Consider the following 23,032-nt stretch of genomic DNA (forward strand, 5'->3'; position numbering starts at 1 on the left):
TCGCCCCCAGAGCAGCAGTCCTCCCCCCCCCCCCCCCCCCACCTTCCCTTGGCTGGCTTGGCTTGACACGAGAAATAAATGGCTCTGGCTCTGGTTCTGGAAACACACGATTTGATTGGATAGAGTTTTGTCTAAGGTTTCCTATAATTAAATGTTGGGAAGGGTCCCATTTGCATGAAAAAAAAATCTTTTTTTTTTTCACTTCTTTCGCCTTTTAAAGTCTTATAAGGTCTGTAAGTGCTGTTTTCGAACAATTTTAGTGATCAACCATTGGATATTTTCGGTGAAGGAAAAAATGACAACGGCTGTCTCTTTTCCTTAATTTCTGCTGGAAATAGACATAGACAGTTTATTTTACTTGGACAACATACTTAGCTATAGTAACAGTACGTCCCATAAACTTGATAAGCAGGGTCTACAGGACGCACTAGCTAGTTTACAGGTGCGCCAAGAAAACAAAATAACAAAGTAAAAATGTATTTACAATTGGTTATAAATATTAAACTAAACTATCTAAGAATGTATTACTATAAAATATCTAAGAATGCATAAGAATATAAAAAATGAATATAAATTGTACAGATAAAAACTGCATAAGTAAGATAAGAAAAGGAACAAATTGTTAAAATAAGTTTGTATGTTGCAACTGATGTCCACCTCTCTTTTTCCTCCTATTTTCTACAAATTTTAGTTATTTCTACAATTTTCAGCTGTTGTATAAAAATTGTTTTCTAACTTTCCACTCTCCAATAAGAAGGGGCTAATTTATCGTTTTTTTTTTTATCCTCTCTTGATGTCGATAAGCGCTGTGCAATAAGCTGAAATGCTGCACATTTCTGCAGCAGCTCGCTTCCCCAAGTTCCTCTTGGCTTTTCAAGTTTTCTCTTCTGAAATGTTTACGCGAGCAGAAGCCATTTCTGGGTTAACTGAGAAAGGTCTCAATGGGCCAATCGATTTTTTTGTTATGCGGAACAACGCGCATGGAAAATCATCTTTTGTCTGTGGCTGCAGCTCTACCAGATTGCGTGCCAGCGGGTATTCTAACAAGTGAGCGACCGCTCATTAGTCTTACTTACCGCCATTTTGTTTTCGCTTCGCGTGAGGCCGAGATTTAACAAATTGACGTCAGTTTTCACATGCGTCTGTCCTGTTATTGATCATGAGTTTTGTCATAACGCCACGAGGTGATAGCCGAGTGGATCCGCAGACTACTTTGACAATGTTATGACGAAATTCATTGTCAATAACAGGACAGACGCATGAAAAACTGACGTTAATTTGTTTTTTACGATAACAAATTGTCAAATCGTCTGCTCTGGCTCGTTGACGCATCGCAAATATTATAAATTCATGTGTCTGTCGCGAGAATTTCTGTAGTTATCGTAAAAATGTAAATGTTGAAAGCAAAATCGTTTCCCATCGGAGCGTATGTGTTACAGACGACCTAAACGGTAAGGACCAGTTCTTTGAACTTTCTGCGAAGTGTTGTAAAGTCTTTTTTAGCGATGTGCTGGGAAAATAAGCTTATTTCGTTTCGTTTCTGTTACACAGATTGTTATCTCGGGCAAATCATGCATCCTTGTAATTCAGTGTTAAGAAACCGACTTGTGTCGTTTTGGGTTTGAAACTCTTCCGGTCAAGTGACTTAGAAGCAGTCACAAGGGTGATGGTTACAAGTAGACCCACACCGAAAATTTAGGGTTTACCTTCCCCGAATATTTGCTCAATAAAATATTTCTCCAGGTATTGTAAGCTTACAGACTCTTTCAGAAGTAGAACTTTACAGAAATCATTATGCACGGACTGCAATGGAAACTCTTACTTCCGACATTTTTGCACCTCTTTTAAAATACGTGGAAACCGCGAACCAGTTCAGTGATCAGCGTGCCAATGTTAACATTATATCAAACAATATAAACAAAGAAAAAGGCGTGGAATCTCTTTTTATATCAATCTTAATTCCACGATTACAAACTGGATTTTTGTCACGTTGCTTTAGGTGAACATTTACACACCTGTGTGAGGGATACTGCGAAGGTAAAGTGTCTATCCCAACAACTTATCACGATGGTACCATCTCTCATTTTCCCTGTTAGGATAATGGGGCCACGAAGCGTAGGCTGGCAACGCAAGATGTAGAAAAATAATCCATTAACTGTGTTAGAAACTGCCTTCATAGCGTTTAGTCAGTTTCTTTACGATAATCTTCAAGTCAGTTATACTACAGTACGAAAAAAACTAAAGAATCAAAAGCTTGCGGTGAGTACGGCTGTACTCCTAATCATAAATAGGCAATTCACGAGTTGGAGTTGTTACAGGATACGTGATGAACCAGTAAGAAAGATGCAGGCAAACTGAATCAAAATTTTTAAGCTAATGGACGATTTGATAGGGCTTACATGACGCTACACCCTTTATCAAGGAATCCTGGCTTTTTAACCTCCCACTGTCTACTCTGATTCTGCTGCAGTTGCTGTTTCAAGTTCTGAATCATTTGCTGCATAATTCTTTCATTTCATTTTTGCGTTTACACAAGTAATTGGTTGAATGCCTGACTATCTTGGATAAGAGGTCGCCAGTCTTTAGCCTGCCTCATGTTCGCTTTCATCATGTTATCCATTTGACCTCGTTTAGCCTTGGCCGTAGCTACCATGTGTTCGCCGAGTCTCTTTAGTTCTTCTTCTTGCTTTGCCACAAACATTTCAAACTGTTTTGAGAGAGGATGGCAGCTTAGAGAAATATGTGTTACAGTGGGTGGTAGTGGAACCAACTTGAGAGAGTTAAGTGAGTATGAAGGTATGTAGAAAAAATGTGGGGTTGAAAAAAGAGGATTTGTTGTCACAAGTAATTAGGGAATCACCAAATGTATAAACAACGTCTAGTTACTTGAAATAATTAAGAATAAAAGGAGCTCTCCTGCCATCCTAATATTATGCTGTGCTCCAAACTGCTTTCTGTTTCAAATAAAATACTGCACTGACGAGGCGTTGTATGAACCAGCATGACAGGAAAGCGAGAGTTAGATCAAAATCAAAACTCTTCTTATGCTGTTTCATACATTTTGCATCACTTTAATTGAGAAAATTTTGCTTACATGAGTTTACAACATGAGTTTAAGGGGATGACGAGGTTCTTTATTCTCATAACCTATCTATTGGTTTTTGATATAAGGTAAGGAGAAGTTATGACCACATCATTAGTGGGGATAGTTGAACATCGCATCACAGCTGTATGTCTTACTTCCATTTTCCGTTCATGACTGTCTTGTAGTAAACGAGCATGTTCCTCCTGAGGGGAAAAAAATATTTTGTTAATTTTTTACATTTACATCCCATTAGTTGTTTGGTCCCTTAGGTCTTTTGTATCGTCCATTCTCTCATGGACTATAGCTATAAAAAAATACTCAGGAACTCTCTTAGTTCTTTTGAAAGATGCATTGTTATATCGTTAAGAAAAATGTTTCTGCATTTTGGTTAAGCTGTTTTTTCTTTACTAAAATTAAATATTATTGCAATCGCAGTTAGGTTTAATGATGCCAGAAATATTTCGCTCGCGGTTCAGTTTCTGAAAGCAACGTATAAAGCTAAATGGCGCGTAGAATTGCTGTCTTATATTGGTACTACAACAATATTGATGATATGGTTACTCAGTCGAATACTCGACTGTCTTTTCAATCTTCAGTCCTCTATTGCACGCAATAATTAACAATTATTCACCGCAGTGGAGGTGAATAATTGTTTCAGTATATACCACACAAGCTGACAAATTAGCGGACCACAACGTTATTTTATGTGTCACAAGCGGTCGGAAATTTTAAAATCTCTCGCGCCGGATGCTCTGAGCTGAATAGTACCTGCTAATCACCTCCGAGTTGACTAATCAGAGCGCGAAAAGCACTGTTCACTTGTGTGGTGTATACTAAAGTTTATTGTTTTTTTCCATCTTCTCAGCGGTCCGGAATCCTAAATCCTTGAATCTGATTGGTTAATCGCGCGCGTTCCAGCGATCCAGATTTTCCCATCCGGACCCCGGTCGCAGACCGCTTCGAAATTTTCCAACTTTGGCAACTTTTCAAGCTTTTTCTTACACCGGAAAACAACGTAAAATGTGAACAATCCACACAGAGACACACAACGCAGCAAATAAAGTGTTTTTTTATTTTTCGTGAATGTGTTTCGCTTTGATAACTTAACTTTACTTCAAGCTATGCGTTTCTTTTTCATTAACATCAATTTTTGTCACAACGACCTAAAACCAACCTTGTTAATCTGATGGTAATATTTCCAGACACAGTGTTACATGTAAAATCAGCCCAACAAATTCTGCAAACAGTATTGAATTTTGTGCCCGAAATGTCAAACGCACACGTACGCCAGATTTGAACTTAGCAGCTTCAAATAAAATTCCACACAGATGTTGCTTTCAAATCAACCGTACTGAAAAATAATAATCCTCTTATTTTCCGGTCCTAGGGCCTTTTTCTCGAAAGCCCCGGAAACTTTTCGGGCCCGTAAAGCTATTTTTAGTTCATCTGTATCTAAAAACGGAGAAGTGTATACGCCTGAAACTTCTTGTATGAAGGGAACCTGTGTTCATATTAAGAATACGGGAATAAAACAGCTCCGTAATGCCTCCGTAATGACCCTGGTCTTGAGAACGGCCGTCGGCCCGCGGTCTTGAGCCGAACTCAAGGCCTCAGGCACAGTTTTTCCCAATGCGGACCTCCCGGCCGACAAATAAAGTATATATTCTCACCTCAAATTTGATAATTTCTTGTTCTAGGTGGGCTCTGTGTGCAATTTCTTTACTCAGTCCTTCGTTGAAATCTTTCAAAATCGGCAGCCAACCCAGGTATAGCTGCATTTCTCTCGTGAATTTCTGAGATAACCAGTTAAAAAAGAGAAAGCTCAAACATCATTGAACCAGCAAGTAGTGAAGATATCTTAACCGTTGACGGGTTTATACATGTACAAGGTAGTGAAGTCATTTTCCTGGGATAACAAACCGGAAATAATCCCTCGAGTCGTGAAGCTGATACTTTCACTCGTAACACGATGTTAAGGTCAATATTATTTTCTTTAGGTTGTAAACTATGCAAAACTAGGAAAATTATATCTGTGTTGTTATGTTCCTTTTCATATATCAAGAGAGAGTGAAGGTGTGACTTACGAAGCGTCCACACTACGCCGGAGAAATTTGAAAACGCAGCTTTATTTCTACGGTTAGGCCGACCGTCCAAACTAATCCGTCACGAAAACGAAGCTTTATTTCTACGGTTAGGCCTACCATCCACACTAATCCGGCACGAAAACGGAGCTTTATTTCTACGGTTAGGCCTACCATCCACACTAATCTGTCAAAATATTCAAGAATACAATACAATACTTTACTTAGACACGTCACGTCTAAGAGCTGTACAAGCTCGTTCAAAATACGTACATGGAGAAAACGGAGCTTTTCGTAAACGCTCTTCAAACCGGAGGAATTTGAAAACGCCGGCTTTGCGTTTTAATGTGGACGGAGAACATTTTGAAAACGGAGCTTTTCGAAAACGATGGCATCACGATAATCATTTGATTTGCCTGCCCGAGTTTTCCTCAAATACAAATTTAAAATCACCGCTGATTGTTGCGTTGTCAAATTCCTCCTGCGTAGTGTGGAAGGAAAACATTTGATGCGTTTTCAGAGTGAAACCTCCGTTTTCAAAATCCTCCGGCGTAGTGTGGACGTGAAATAACTTGGAACGATTACCTTGGGAAATAAGGCCTATATGGGAGATAAACTCTCTTATTCTTTATCATCTTGTTATAGATGTAAAAGCTTCATTTACCGGATGAAATTCAAAGAACACAGCAGCACAAACATCTTTAGCGCCGGTAGCACGAGCTTTGTAGTCGTGTTCAAATCTGTTGTATCCAGCTACAATGTCTTCGAACACTACTTTGGCACCTCCCTCTCCATGTAGCTGAGCAAGGATTGGGTCTAGGTGTTCCTTCCTGAGCTGTTTTAGGAGACTGGTGCAGGATTCTCGTGTTAGCCTTTCATTTTCACTCCGCCATGAAGCCAACTTTTTGCCCAGAGCTTCCTGAAATAAACGAAAAAAAGAAAATGCAGAAAAGAAATTATAAAACCAAAAGTCCCAAGCTCCGTTTATATGCATGAGTTCTGTTATCATAAAAAAATGGGGAAAAGATATCCTTTTCAATTCATGTAATTCAAAATATAATAAAAGAATGTAAATTCAGTAAATGTTTTGAACAACTGAAAAAATATGCCAAAGCTCATCAACAGAAAACTGTCCACAAAAAACTGTACACTTTAACTTATGCTAGTTATGACAGCCGCCGTACATATGAAAAGCTGACGTTTTGAGTGTTAGAGCTGATTTTATTTGTCATTTTGTTCCTTTATGTTAGCAACTGAGGAGAAGGGTTAAGGCTTCCTGCGTCGGCTAAAGGCAACATCAATCTCGATCTATATCAGTGGTTACTTAGTGCAACTTAAGAGCAAACCAAGTATCAGTATAACAGTTTCTTAAAGCAAAAGCTGATTCCGGGCCATTTTCCTGAATCGCATGTGATGCAGAATTAAGCAAGGGACGCTTAAAAAGTTTTCAAATGTCGTCATTTGTTAGTAACGTAATATATGCTGTAGTTTTCAACCGTTTAATCTGCGATCCTGTTAAATTACTAGTCATTCGGTTGTAACGAAGGGTTTTCCGTGCGGAACTGCGCGGTTACGGAGGGATATGAACTATCAGCTTGAGTGTTGTGGAATGCAGGAAAAACGGTGGACGGACGTGTCTTGGCGGGGAATGAAAGGCTAACACGAGAATCCTACACCAGTCTCAGGAAGGAAATTGCTAAAAAAAAAACGTTTAGATCTTCTGTTTAAGATACGTTCGAGGAAATTGCCCTAGATATAGGTAAATTATGGTGTTGGTTGACAATACGCTTCTTCATATCTGAGAACAGGCAATATGAATAAATTACCAAATGCCGGACTATAAGTAAACTATTAGAGAGAAGTTCCTCTCTATGTCAACATTTATGAATTTGTAATTATCCTACATTGAAGATTCATGCATTGTTTTCTTGTGACATTTCCTATAGATTATGATAACTTTACAATTCTGAGTAAAGTGTGGAACTAATTTACGATAAACATGTGCAGAAGAGCAACTATTACACATAAACCTTACTACGGTTTTGGGGGGTGTTTCTCTTCTGTGACACGATGCAGAATATTTTTGTCTCGCTTGTCGCTCCTTACCGTCAGTTCTCTCAGATACTTTTGAGTTGTATCAGCAGATATCCACATTGTCTCCGCCTCCAGTTGAGAAATACCTTGCTCAAGGGCAGCATTATGACTGTTTCGAATTTCCTCGTTATCACAAGGCAGCTGACCTGCTAGCCTTGACGTCATGATGACGTCATAAGCCTTGAGCGCGACGTTCATAGCCTCAGAACATTTTGTCACTACAAACGCTTTCCAAGCTGTCTCGACATTAGGAATCACACCAGGAGTGTTGATAGCTTTCACATACAGCTGAACCAAGGCAGCCAGGCCTACAAAATTAATATTAATTAATTAATTATTAGTACTTGTTTAAGTCGCTTGTAACTTAGACCAGCCCTGGAAATATCTTTGACATTCGATCACCATGGTAATAGTTAGTGCTTTTTTCTCAACTGAGTTAAGAGATCTGTGTTGTTTATACCACATTTACGGCATACAGTGTGCATGTGTGTCTGGCCTATTGTACTGAAGAATCGTTAGAGGATGGCTTAAGATGGTCAAAACAAAATCAAAATAAATACTGGGATTAGTTATTGAAACGGTTTTTACTATAAAGGAGCTAACTTGTTTGTGTTTTATCAAGCTAAAGCTCTCGCAACAGAAAGATTTATATAATATCTCATGTTAGAAATCGTGAAGCATATCACATAGCGTTATTTGAGACCCTCTTATTTCACTACGTAAGCTCTACCTTCACCGGTGACCATTTCTCCATCGTTAAAGCTGTGTTTAGGAATCAGTGTGGTTCGCAGTAATTCCTTGAATTTCTCTATTCCAGAGGGAAAATCTGGATTCATCTGACTTTTGTTCCTGTTGATGTTTATGAACACTTTTGGATCACATGTGGGTGGAGGAAGTTTAGCAGCAAGAAAGCCAGGAAAGAAACGCAAAATGCTTTCAGCTACTTCCTGGTCCTGATCCACGCGTGACGAACCTTGATCTTTAAACACCTTAAGCGCAAAAGAGAGAATCACGAACAAAAATTTAGTATTTACACTGTCAATAAAGTCGGCATACGAGCCAAGGGGCCCATCAGGCCGAAGCTAATCCCGATTTCTGTAGCATGAAGCGACTAGGAGTATTTCTACTCCCTCCTGGATGGGACACTATTCCATCGCAGGGTTACCCTCAGCATCATAGGTCGCCGGTACCCATTTATACACCTGGGTGGAGAGAGGCACTATGAGAGTAAAGTATGTGGCCTAGGAACACAACACAATGTCCACGGTCAGGGCGCTCAATCCGGAGTCGAGAGCACGGTGAAATTGAAATTGATTGACAGCTCGGACAAAATTGAGTTCCGACAAACAAAATGTTGGACAAAAATTACATGAAGACTGAAACTTTTTACCTAAATTATAATACAAAGACTTCATAACAAAGCTCAACAAATATTGGTAAAACTAGTTATCGCGAAGTGTGTAAGATAAGAAATACACAAAAAAGCCGTGAGCCGCATGAGGACAAAAACATAATCTTGGAAATATGCCGGAGCCGATCACGATAGCATTTCAAAATTCCAGTTCAAAAACTAAATGTTTATGTTCTTCAGTACTACGAAGCAAACGCTAAGAAGGGCCCAACAAGACGTCTGTTCTGGAACATTTTGTAATAACGACGCATTTTGTTCTAGGTTACACATTTTGGAATAATCATTGCAGCATTCTGTAATAATGTGCGCGTTATGTAATAGAGGGTGCAGCATTTTGTAATAAATCAAAACTAATCATTTTGTAATAAAGGCTGCGGCATTTGGTAATATTAGTAAATATACGCAAATTGTTCTACTGTCCGGTGCAAATTGTAATAATGAGTTATTTCAAATAAAATAATGTGGTAACCGACACCGCTGATCTTCGTGATCGTTGAAAATGATTATTTAAAATTCATTTTATCATTTGAAAATAATAATCGTAACAATTATAATTTCCTCCAATGTGACTGTTGCATTATCTGCTGTTTTTTTTCTAATTAATCCGCGAAGTTGTGATCGGACAGTGTAATTGGACAGTTGGCTGTAATCGGACACCTGTAGTCGGACAGTTACCTGAGCCGATCATTTTAAGTCCTCTCCACTTAATCCCCCGATCACATTTATTACAATCACTATAGTAACCAATTCAAGAGACTGACTTTGTAAAATGGTGGAGGTTAAGTCTCCGGTTTAAAAATCACTGTTAAAAGCTCATTTTCAAATGAAACTTTTACTTTTGTGGAAAATTGTAATGGTTATGATTAATTGGTAACAGGACATCGTGTCGTCCAGTTCAGTCTGTAATCATACGAGCGATTAACAAAATCGGACAACCGCGAAGCGGGAGTCCGATTTGTTAATCACGAGTATGATTACAGACTGAATTGGACTCCACTCAGTCGTATTACCATTATTAATACAGTTAATGTCCCGCATTCTTTTGTAATTTACTAATATACAGGCAGCTGAAAGCGTATCCTCTGTTATTCGACTTTGATCCGAGCTGTTCATTACGACGACTTCTGAAATAAGGGAGTGGGCCACGAGATTATGGACTGGATCTTGGGTCCTGGAGCACAGTAGCACACGGCTGTATTAAAACGTGTACAGTGCTCTTTAGCCTGCATTTTGGTTAAACCAGAGGAGAGCTGCCAGGGACGCTGAAAGCCTGTTGCGACGATTTTGTTATTAAAAAAATACCAAGAGTGGCTTTTATGTTACCATTTACCATGTAGTTTTGTAGTTTTTTTGTATGTCAAGACGAATTCAAAGGAATTCTGTGGAGAAAAATCTCTTCTTTCTTTTTCAGAAAATGCTGACGTCAGCATTTTTGTTCGAGGTTCAAGGCTAATTATAATAAACTCGGCGCTGGACGTACCGAACCTCGGCTCATCGAATAATTTTTTCTACGGATGGCGAGAAACGAAAACAACAGCATGCAAATTTAGAATGACGAAGACTATTAAAAGTTGCAACTTACCCTTTTCAAGAGGTACTCCTTGACGTCCTTGTACTCAGGTGGAATGGATTGATTTACATCCCTGAGAAGCCAGATAAAGAATGGAAAGGTTTTATGGAAGAACTCTACGCCTTCTAGCCGAACACGCTTGCTCCCTCCTCCATTGCTCGGACGAACTTTTATCCGCTGAGATAACTTTACAATAAAACTGTGTAAACTGTTAAGAAATACCTGTTCTGCATTTTACTAACTTCTATAAATCAATCATTTTCAAAACCTACATCATTTCGATAATGAACCTACTTGAACAAAATGTAGGAAATCTTCGTCAGTGTACATAAAGTGACGTGCGCCACTAACCCTCCTCCCCCAATTTTTTTTCCTTTAATAAAATCTGCTAGTTTCCTTGATTATTTAAGCGAAAAAATTACCTTGATTGATAAAATCCCTGCGTTTCTGCAGGCGTTTAAACATGTAATTTCTGTGTTCACGACCGCGCAAAGCGGAATCTGGGTCGGGCTACTAGTGACGTCACTTCGGGAACCGGGCTGAAACACTCAAGAGACTTTTGACTGAGCTTCGAGGGCAGTCAAAACAATTTGGGGTTATTTGTGATTCATATTTTATCAAAACTGGACAAGAACTTTAAGTGAAAGAACTCTATCATCTAGCATTACAATTCGGAGTCTAGCTACGATTTGGACGGCTGCAATGTACATATCTTTGTTCCATTTCGAAGTGCGGGTAGCCAGTCGAGTTCGCCGCGTTGTATAATTATATTTAGGCCGGGATCGACAATTTGCCGGTCCATTTGGGTTATAAAGGTACAAATAATGACTGAAGAGTTAGGTTACAGCTCTTAAAGAGTTATAAAGATGTCAATGAACACGAAGAGTTGGTAATTTGACTTTACGGAACGTGCAAATTTCGGAGTGTCAAAACGTTTTTACATTCAAACATTAATTTCCCCCGAAATACAAGTTAAAATGCGATACAGTCGTACTCCACTCCTGCCTACTACTTCTCCAGATCAATACTTGAAAATAGTTTTAACATAAGAGATAAGCAGAGATGTCGGCAAACAATATTCGAAGGTGAGGTAACTTTTCGCTTCGTTATTGTCGACCGACCGTAGTATATGCATAGTCAATTACTGTGTATACGAACACAAGCTACGCAAATTTGCATATTTTTCACCAGTGAAATCATGGAAAATCCTTCGACAAGATCTTGAAAAGAGGTTTAGTATACTATCAGTTAAATGAATACATTTCTAGTTCACTGTTGTTTTGAATGAAATGTCCATTTTACGCACGCTAATAAGAGTCATCGACTTATTAGTTTGCGTTTAGGCTGACTGACTAGCGCATTCTTCTTTCTGCACGACAATCTCCGTCGGTAGTCATAGAGTCGAATCTTAATCGTTTGTTTCACTTTCCTCATATATTTATAAATGCTTGATCCATTCTAAGTTTGTAATGTAGATATATTCTGTTCCTCAAAGACGAAGCTCAAAGAACAAAACGATTCTGTATTCGGAATGGCCATTGAGAAACACGGCCGGATTACAGGCGACCTCCGGCCTGCGTGTGTTTTTATTAAAATCCACACATACATAGCTAGTTCACCAAGTCGAAGCCTCAACAATCTTCTTTGCGTCGTTGTAGAACGTAGGTTTCGTTTACTATTCGTTTAGACAAGTCTCTACTTCGAGTACAAAAAACGCGATGCGTTTAATTTACCGTGTAATTTCCTCACCTACAATTTCGTCTGGGACCCGGAGGATCGTTTGCGCTCGAAATAGTCATATGGCTTCCAGCTTATCCCAAATTCGTCTTCTGCAGTACCTTGACAATTTCAAGCTTTCCACTAGAGATAGAGAAGAATATAAAGGCCACGAAAATCTCTAAGTTTTTACAGTAGCGGCGAACCCGGGATCGAAGAAATCCTCAACGGCTCCCCGGCTTTAGCTTCGCACAGATCAGCCCACTTCTTTGGTGTTTTTCTCGTTTTTGGTAGAGTTTCATCGAGATAGGGGTATTGAATGAAGAGGAATACTCTATTCTACGCATCCTGTATTGCTACAGCCTCCAACAACGTATCTTCCTCGCATTCTGCAACGATTTTGACGCATGCTATCGCATGTTCGCATACATTCTTCTTAGAAACAAAATATTGTTATTCCCGAAATGACGTCAGAAGCCAACTCGTCCCATTCTCCGCCATTCCTCGGTCGTGAACATGGAAAAGGGCAAATTTACAAACTTTAAAAATTCATTGAAAATTAACGAAAATAGCTTCAACGATAATTTTTTCGCAGTGGTCATCAAGAGAAAACAGAAATTTAGATTAGCGAAAAAAAAATTTGGGGGGTTAGTGGTACTTTAAATACAGCGTAAATCCTCCAATAAGAACCCAGTCAGGGGCGTAGGAAGCACGGGCTTAACAAGAATTTCTGTAAATAATTTTTTTAGCGGCCAAAAGGCCATATTTTCTTTTTCTTACTATTCAATAGCGAATCACCGCCATATCAACGTTTTATTTTGAAAAACAAAATAATGACTTTCAATCTTATACATGGAAAAACGCTGAAAGGTTATTAACAAAGCAGAACTTTGAAATAGTTTTGTGCAAGAAAATTTAGTTGACTGACTAGTGCTTTATTTTCGATTCGGTATGGTCTGTGTAGCCACGAGATTATATCGACGACTGATCAATGTGAGTGACCAAGAGATTATCAAGGTAAGTACCTTGATAATCTCTTGATGTGACCAATGACTAATTGATGCAATCAATGACTGATCGATGACTAAAATTCTGTGGTCTATCGAATATTCATCGATCACACATTGATCATCGGCAATATTCAATGACTAATCAACTGATTGATTTCATAGAAGTCTTAATGTCATCGATTAGTTACGTCTGGCAAAGGATACTCTAATCCGTTAAGATCGTGTCTTGTGGGAAGTCCTACTGAATTGTAAATCAGCACAGAGGCCAGCAAAACAGTGAGTGTGAAGATTTGATTGTCGTCTAAACCTTCTCCTGTCACGGCATCAATGCCCTCTGAATCCAGTAAAATCAGAGTACACTCCTGGCCGTTGGCGTCCTGTATAAAACAGTCAATAATGAGTCACTGCGTGTCTAAGTGAGGTGCTAAGAACAGAAAAAAAACGAACATGGCTTGTCCTCCAGTCTACATTCCTGTATGTGTTGTTTTTCCGTCCGGCCAGACACAAAAAGGAATGTTTTCATAAAAGAAAAACATAAAAATTCTAATCGTTGTTGTTCTGTACACAGAAATATATTCAATGGAAATGAACTACTCTTTTAGAGGAGCTTTCTTGAAATTTATGGTATCAGTTCTCGTTGAACACTTTTATCATTTTTGGACGGAAGGAACACATCCGGTGTATTTGAATGAAAACAAATGAAAACGTTAACCTGTGGGTGAGTGGTAGCAGGGAAAAACGAATGCTTCTAAATAGCCGTTATTACAGACCATTAATATTTATTGCTTTCATATTTAAATAATCCACCAAAAGAACTGTTAAAATTAACAATTTCCATATCTCACTCGAAATTTCTGTGGCACAACCCACATCCAGATTCCCATGGTTTCTGGATTCAACTGATGTCCCAGAGGGAAAACTTCTGGTTGGTCAAAAGCCTCGCTTAAAATGTAGGATTTTCCTTTTCTGCGCGGTCCAGCAATTGATACCACACATACCGGACCTAGAAAATACGAGAAAACGATGGATTAGGGTTAAGATTGTGTTTTCAAAATCCAATCAACTTAACAAAACAAAACTTTGTCAACATGTCGATTAAACACTTTGCACCGCCACCCCACCCCCTCTACTTCTAATTTTCAGTAGTTAGAGTTTAGGGTGTGCAGTAAGTGCAAATTTATACACATGATTACTTCTACCAGCTTTAAACCCAAATTCAAACCATCGTTGTCGAATACTCAAGACTCTTGTCATTTTCAAGAAAAACCAAGAAGAGATTCAAGAGAAGAGATTCTCAGGAGTTTTCCATTTGGGCGTATATGACGCGTATATGACTTTATCTCGGAGAATTGACGTACATTCTTACATGTACCATGTACAAAAATCTGAATGATATGATAGAATGAATCAGTAGAATAACATATTTTTTTAAATAACTGCATTCCATTAAAGGACAGAGTTAAATCTATGAAATGCGACAGTAGTAATACGAGGCCTTTTCAACGCAAGCATAAACGACAAAATCTAAAATAGGTGCTCAACGATAATTTCAAGAAAGAATTTTTTACCTCTGACAGTGCGAAGTTTCTGAAGTGCTTCATCAACGACATAAAGCGAAGAACGCCTTTCTCCTGTTTTAATGTACTCGCCCGTTACTGCACTCCACTGGCAGTTGTTAGGTAGACAGAGTGGAATTGCCATGCTCTGCACGTTTCTTGTCAAAGCCATGTTTCCTGTTTTTCAAAGTATAAAACATCTGATATCATTTGACGTCTTGGTGTGTAATTCGTTTCCTTTATTAAATAAGTCTATAGTTGTGCAGACAGTTTCTGTAGTTTGGGAACACCCGATGAGCTGCATCAGCCTTCTCCCTATCTCATCTCTAAATCAAACACGTTTTTTTTTTTTTTTTTTTTTTTTTTCTTAAAGCTTTCAGTTGTGTGAACAAAAGTAACAAACAGCTGGAAGTATTCAGTTCTATCTTGGCTTCTTAATTTAAATACTGTGATCGACGACGTCGTCGTTTTTCATCATCGTCGTCGTCGAAGGACGCACGCGTCCGCAATCCATGCCGCTAGCCACGTTGACCATGAAAAAAGAGTTGCATGGTTTTCTATTTCTATGCATGCATGTGGTTCTGTTCCTACAGTTATAGAGCTCCGCTTGGCGACCCTTTGGGCCGCTGGAGCTCCGCTGTAATCACATGTATGTATCCCATGAAAACTAATGCTCATGAGGACTGTCAAAATGCCATTTTTAAAATCATTCAACAAATTAAAGAAAGTTGCTTGTTAGACGTTTTACTAATCAGTACACCAGCAAAACCCAAAACTACTCATTCTCAGGAAAACAGTTTTTAAAACTAACCTCTTGCTGGATCTTTCTCAAAGTATTCTTTACATGCTTTATATTCCTCCTCAGACATTGTTGTTTTAAGCTTCAATTCTGCAAGGTTCAGTTCTGTCAAAATCTCTTCTGTAACAAAACATCTTTGAACCACTTCACCAAGATGGCCACATAAATAATCTTCCCACAATCTATCCAGGATCTGGAGTGAATCGCACTTCACTGTTATCAGCAAACTTCCTACACCAACACCTGTGATAATGACTCGCATTTTTTCCATGTATGCCATAAAGCGATCAAAATCACCCTCGCTGCTGGGCGAAGTGCCCTCACGTAACGGGAAGCAATCAAACACAGCACTTTTTCTGTAAATGCTTGGGGAACTTCACTTTCTGGTTGTGTATGCCCAGATGGCACAGATGCAGCAAATGCCTCCAGGTGTTCACCATCTTGAGATCCTCCTGATTCTATTGCTGAAACAGGAGTTCTACCCTGTGTGTTCTGTTCTGCAGATTTCACCTTTTCCACATCAATCCTTAATTTCAAAGCTGTTGAATTTGAGACATTGGATTGGATTGAATTGAGAAAAACAAAAAACAAAAAAAAAACGCGGTCCCATTGTCGGGGCAAGTAAATGTTGCTCTTGAGCAAGTGAAAATGGAAATTTGGTCGTCTGGTGGCAAGTGAAGTTAGCCTCAGTCAGAAGTCTAGTTCGTGACAATTTACAATCACTTAGGAAAACAATTTCAAAAATTAAGATTGCAAGAAGAGCTAAATGATGAGTTGTACATAGAAAAATTGCATCGCGGGATACTATTCAATCGTCATCTTAGTTGAAGCATGGATTAATTTAGTTGATATAGACATGAACATTCTGTGCCTATTTAGCAAGCAATACTTTAGTAAGGGTAAAAGGGAGTGAAAACTGGAATGTACAGGCCCAAAACCCGTGAAATAACTCTGAACTAACTAAAATGACGAGGTTACACAAGGGTAAATTTTCCTTAGCAACGGCTCAAAAAGATCCATAATTTAAGAGGCCCTTATATAGAGCATTCCAAATCCTGGCAAAAGAGGGTCTTTGACCTTTGAAATCTATGTGGGAGGCAGTTAAGCAGTTGTCGAAATCCTGACAGAAGGGGGCCTGGCTCAAAATATCCTGCTATCTGCCAAGTGTGAGTGCAGGATTTTTTTTCAAGTTTTGGAATAAACAACGGGAAGTTTAGAAAGCTTACTAAACTCAATAAATATAAAACTTTACCAGTTACAAGGTTCTGCATCTTTTCCACCAGAACATCACAAGGTTCCTGCCAGCTGTACTTCTCCAAATACTTTTTGCGAAGAGAATCAGACTCGTCAAGTCGAAGATCCCTGCCTTTTTCACGGATCTTCTTGATTTCGCTGGCCCAATGTTTAGGATCCTCTGAATCTACTACACAGTTTGAGCCATAAGCCACTTGCTTGAGAGCTTCTCCAAGGCCTGAGTTACTGCTTACTAGTACAGGCAGACCAGCAGATAATGCCTCAAGGGCTTTCAATCCAAAGCCCTCACTCCTTGATGGCATGATTGCCAGATCAACCATGCAGAATAATCTGGTTAGTGTTTCTCTGCTTTCATTAAAACTGTGAACAGTTAGTTGACTGCTGTCAATTCCATGCTTGAGAAGCTTTTCCTCTATTTCATCTCTTTTTTCTCTTGGTGCACAGACAAAATTTAGTTGGTAGGATTTGTCTTCCAACTGGGCAATTGCTTCAGCAGCAAGGTCATATCCTTTCAGATTAAAATCTTCACTATCCCCACTCCCAATAACTAGAACACAAAATGAAAACTTTTTTTCTTCAGTGGCTTGCTTCACATCCTTAAATTCAGTGAAAATACTTGGGGTGAGATCAATAATATCCTGGTGTTTTGCACTAGAGCAAAGAAATCGCCTGTAACTGTCTACCAGCTTTGGTCCCACCGCTACAACTTGATCTGCCAACTCACAAAGTTCTATCTCTGTTTGCTGCATCTTCTCATCTCTGGGAGCGGTATGAACAATCTGAATCCACTTACACTTATGATTCCGTTGGATGAGTTGTATTTGTCGACCAAGATGTACTCCATGTCCAATAATAAAGTCCATCGCATGGTGTTGTGGTATATTGATCAGCCAATCAACTGGATCAACACCTGTCATTTTCTCTGCTTCAATGAGCTGCACCTTGTGACTAGCAGCAATTCTCTTGTCATATTCACTGCACTGAGGGAGAAACACACTAACTTGCACACTGGGATGTTTAGCCAACTGTATTGCTAATTCTCTGTTGACAGTTGACAAGTCTCCATCGATTGATGATCTCCATTCACTACCTAACAGGGTAACCAATAATGGGCTCCTTTCCATTCCCTCCTGGCCTTCCTGCAATGTAGAGGCTACAAAGTCATGTATGCTGGGATTGGAGAACCCCTAAAACAAGAGCGAATGGACATTTCCCTTTCATCGTTGAATCAACTTTAATAAGTTTAAAATAACAGAATTCCATAGCCCAGATAATTCCCCCACTTTCATTGCCTAGCATGGTATGGAACTTGAGAATGAAAGTAACACATAATTTTGTGCACAATATATTATAATCACCCTTTGCAAGACTGTTTGTTCATGATCATTTTTAGCATTGCAAGTCATCACAATTACTGTATAACAAAGTAACAAAAATATGGCTGCCTTTTTGCTTTTAAAGACAGCTAACTGTGCCAAATATTTAGAAAGCAAAGAAAACAGTAAAGTTCTATAGAAGTAGCTGCTTATGCAACAGTATGTACAGGAATGCTTCCAGGAAATTAATCAGTAATTCAATACAAAGATCCAAACTCTTAGACTGACTGCTGAAATCATGTTATCAAGGAAATGAACCACAAAGCAGCAATAAAACTATTATTACTGGCATTACACAAACTGGCGAAAACAGATCAATTAGTGTTTTTCAATAAAATATTTAATATTATTTATGCTTCAATCTCCCCAAGCAGAATTGCAGAAATAAAATTAGCTGAAATGAAATATGTGCTGAGCTCTGTTCAAAAAGGCAATACAAAACACACCATGGAGTAAAATGGTTATGTGAAAATTATTACACATAACCGGTTTATTAAACTCAGAAAAAACCAAGTGAAAATATCAGTACAAGTTATCATTAAATATGTATTGCCTACAACACTAATATCACCACTGTACTAGAAAGAGGCAGGAGTTGGGGAGGAGGCGGGTTGATAAAAGGTTTGTGTGTCTGATTCAACAAAATCACAAACAAACAGACAGTGTGACATGTAACATTCTATTAGCTTTTAATAAGGCATACCTTTATCTCAGTAGTATATAGACCATTGAAAACAGTGTATAATATACATGAGACTGTCTTGAACTATGCAATAATTAAAATACTTTTTTCTGATAAAAATAATGAATGCTTGGGTGTTAATATTTTGCCTCAAATCACTGGAAATCGTGTTTCCGAGCTTCCTGATTTCAAAAATTTTCTGGGAGGGCATGCCCCCATACCCCCCTAGAGGACAAGGGACCTTTGGCCCCCTTTATCAGTTCCAGCGCGTGCTAACAAAAGGGAGACAACTACTTCAAATCTTACTGAAAACACTGCACAAACCCCAAAGCAGAAACTTGGGCGGTTGACGGACACACCCAGAGATAATGAATGAGGGCAGAGACCTTTGGGCAGTTAGCGGACACATCCAGTGAATGAATTGGGGTGATAGCAAACTCACCCAGAGAACAAAGCCCCCCAACCTAGCTACTTTTAGGTAGCTAAAAGTAAGATGCGGTAAGGGACCCACCCAGCCTGTTGCAGGCGATAGCTAAGTGGTAGATGTGCACCCAGGCCAGTAGTCCAAGTATATTTATAGGGAGGGTAGAGGAGGGAAAGGAAATACTGCACACTAGCAGAGGAAAATAAGTGAGGTGCCTAGCATGCTACTAGTACAAAGACTGGTGTAGCATAACATGTTTGTTTGTTGAGACCAGATATTCAACAGATGGTAAAAACTGCTAACCTTGGATGAGCATACAATAGTTAATGGATAGGAATAATAATATTGACATGAGCCTTAAAAGATACCAAGTCAATGTAGCTAATAATGTCCATCGTTTATGATATTAAGTTCCTTGGATGTTTATAGTGCACTCAGACAATAAAGAAATAGCATCTCTGTGGCTGAGACATATTGATGGACAGTAATACTAAGCTCTAATGTGGTTAACCATACTATACAAGTAAAGTGAACATTAAGTAATTATTTATGATAGCAATCCTAGTACATGTACATAAGCAAAACTTAGATGTACCAAGTCTTGTTACAAGTGCCCTTTGACATCTTGAATGACAACAATGCTCGAGCTGACTGATATCTGAACTTTTAAAAATAAAAAAACGACCAACAGCTGGATATTAGTGGCTGCATGAAAATATTCCTGTAAGTACATGTATCCACAAAGCATGTGCACATTAGCATGTCCCAGCCCTTTTCCATTTCATGAAAATAAGCAACATTACATATTACATTCAAACTTAGAAAACTGTGAACCCCTAAAATATGTCTGAAATGTCTACTGTGTTATGAACAATCATGAACATGATCTTCAACCACAGAAACCATGGAAAACGGATGTACAGTCAATTCCCGATACCTCAAACCCTCGCTAACTCAAACCTCGTGCTGACTCAATCAAACCAAAATCGATTTCCCCTGGATTTCCGTCATACATTTGCTGTTATTTTACCCTCACTAACTTGCACCCTCGATAACTCAAACCTCCCGCTAACTCGAAGCGATTTTCATTTCCCTTAAGGTCATTTTCTGTATCATTTTACCGTCAATAACTCGAAACATGTCTGTCAATATGTGACAAGTCAAAACAAACATTGTACTGTAGTCCAAAACATTAAGTTTATTTTGAAGCAGCTGTGTGAACTTTTTCCTTTCTTTTACATTACATTAAATTTTTAACATTACATTGAATTTGATTAAAATGTATGCTGTATGAATAGAAAAACATTAAACACCGTTTTTTTTTTCCTCACAGTGTATTTCAGATAATTTGTTCTCAAGTCCTGATAACTCAAACTCCCGATAACTCAAACCTTTTTCAATGACTGATGGAAACGTATCTCTTTTAGGTGTTTACGGTTTTCTGAATTTGGCAGTAACTATTAGAAATTGCTCTTTTGAAACCTCCATTACAAAGGGAGACAATTGAAACAGTCCAAATTTTTGCAACATGTATTCAACAACTATTAAGTTAAACTTAATATCTATTTTTCATTCTATTACCATCTCCTCAGAAAGCGAGATTTGAGCTCAGAATCAAGGAACACCATTTCTAAGGACCTAAAAAAAAACTTGAATTGACACTCGGTGTTTCCAGAAAATGTCCGTACTCTACCTTGGGCACCATGAACATACTAACTCCCCCTTGCCTTCAGACATTCCAAAATGCTCTACTCCCCCATGCCCTCCAGATTCCAAAATCGTTAACCCATGTGACGCCTTTTGAGATTTCTGTTTTTTACTTCAACCATCTGGAATCCCAATTTGACTCCCTAAGACTTCCAGTGAAAAAGATTTTACGCTTTTATATCTTCCCAGAAGTTAACAGCAGGCTACAGGGCCTTCAATTGTGGCTGATTCAATCGCATGCATTCATGACTAAATGTTCGGCAACTAAAACTTCCTCCTCATCAGTCACAATTTTGCAACTAGTGAAGGAATAATGTTTTTTGGAATGGTTTTGTTAATTACTATCAATGGAAAATAGAACATGTGTGGGTAAATCCTGCATAATTACCTAGTTTGCTATTACGAATTCAATGATATTCACTTGTTCCAGAAGGCGCCTTTAAAGTGGTTTCTTAATGAATATGTATCGCTGGCCCATAATAAATAAACATGGTGGGTCGGCATTCCTTGCAAACGATTTTCTGACAAGAAATTATCAACGTTATGTCCTCTGGAGCCCAATGTACAACCAAGATTTTATCGCTTTTCGTCTGTAAATGAATGTGAACACGTGTGATTGATCAATGCTTGTCTTGTATCTTGCTTTCTGCAGTAGTCAGCAGTGTGGCCAGTTCATTTGTGCTTCCACATCCTGTCTGTCCTCTCTAGACCCCCTCCCCCCCCCCCCCCCCCCCTCATTCCCTCAGAATTCCAGTCATAAGTACCCCCCTTGCTCTTGGATTTCAAATTCAAAGAACCCCCCTTGCCCTCAGAATTCCAAAAAGCCTCCTGTGGTATACAATATGCATACTTTCTGGAGTCACCCATTTCACCATGCTTTGTAACATAAGCAATACCGTACCTTTATTAATGTAGAGTGCCTTAAATCAAGTTACTGTACCTAATTTTCACCTGATTATTGATGGAAAAATAATAAACTTAAAAATTATTCCACGAGTACGAGTGGAATAATTGCTTTATTAAAAATGCCCTTAAAATATAGGAAATCAAACTAATGGAAATATAAACGTCTCAAAAACTCACATGTACGCTTACCATATTTCTACAGCTTGATATAATGGCTCATAACTCATGATGGCTGAGCCAATGAAAACTCTTGAATTGCATTATCCAATGATCCAGTTTTTAATAATAGCTATTAAACGTTGGTCTCACTATTTTGTGGGGCAGGAGGGGGGCGGGTAATTGGGGTGTGCCAGCTACTTTTGGAGGGGTGGCTACTTTTGGAGAGGTCGTTACTTTCAGAAGTCTAGGGTAGTAGTTAGTATTGCATTAGCGACTGCATTGTATTACATTTATGTAGTGGTTGATTATTATATTACTGGTTGATCCAGGAATGTGAGCAAAATACAACGTAGCGTCATTAGCGATCAAAACTCCAGTCATTTTAGATCGCATATTCACATATTTTCTCCGAAAATCTCCTAAATCCCTATGGATCGTCTACAAAGATTGATAAGGACCTTTCATGTGTGCCTGAAGGCTACAAACAAATCTTGGAAAACAAAATGAACGCTTACCTGATTGATCGCCGGACGAGGTATGAACTGAAGTCACTGCCTGAGAAACGTTAATCACCATTATGATGATAAGCAAGCTCCATGATAACAAGCATGGTAAAAACATGAAATCGCCCCATGGCTGCAGGATATTAGTTAAAAGCCAAATTACTCGAGTAAAGTATGTTCTGCTGAAAAACAAAGCTCACCTCACTTCCTGCTTTGATGGGCTTCAATTCCTAAGACAGCTTTCGGTTTCCCAATATGGATAAGAACCATTTTCCTGACGGTAATCTCGTCCCAGGATCCTCTCGTGTGAGTAATTTTCATATGAAAGATGAGACTGGACTATGGAATGTGGGACTGTGGACATGTGCCTAAAATGAATTTGCAACAGATCACATTGAACTAATAATACACTCTCTGTCTTTCAGCGATAACCTTTTCCTTTCCTTTCCTAGAATATTTATAGCGCTAAATGTTTTTGTCGCTTTGCTCTGCGGATCTAGTGAAATAAAATCTCGCTTATAAGAGGTCCGATTGACTGAGTAACCCTAAATTCGCGCGCTGATTTGATTATTGAGTTATAGTCAGCCGGAATCAAAACATTTTTAAGGTAATTCCTCTGAAATAAAAGTCACAATAGATTTTTGTTCAAACTTTGTCCACTGAATATGATAACTTCAATTTTGAAATAAAAAAGGCGGG

The 23,032-nt window shown here is 38.7% G+C and overlaps 1 pseudogene across 1 annotated transcript; it reads right to left on the reverse strand.

Moving 5' to 3' along the window:
* Positions 1 to 308: 308 nt before the first annotated feature.
* On the reverse strand, positions 309 to 22,591 carry LOC110052421 (uncharacterized; annotated as a pseudogene). Its single transcript, XR_016203906.1, has 13 exons — positions 22,346 to 22,591; positions 16,575 to 17,763; positions 15,335 to 15,861; positions 14,536 to 14,700; positions 13,813 to 13,970; positions 13,172 to 13,344; positions 10,254 to 10,440; positions 7,991 to 8,249; positions 7,273 to 7,568; positions 5,831 to 6,085; positions 4,756 to 4,878; positions 3,241 to 3,288; positions 309 to 2,707 (listed from the first exon to the last, which is right to left on the reverse strand). The product of XR_016203906.1 is annotated as an uncharacterized LOC110052421 (transcript).
* Between the last annotated feature and the right edge of the window lie 441 nt (positions 22,592 to 23,032).

Source organism: Orbicella faveolata, unplaced genomic scaffold (assembly GCF_042242905.1).
Source record: "Orbicella faveolata isolate gen_17 unplaced genomic scaffold, um_ofav_v1 contig_46, whole genome shotgun sequence".
NCBI classification, from domain to species: domain Eukaryota; kingdom Metazoa; phylum Cnidaria; class Anthozoa; order Scleractinia; family Merulinidae; genus Orbicella; species Orbicella faveolata.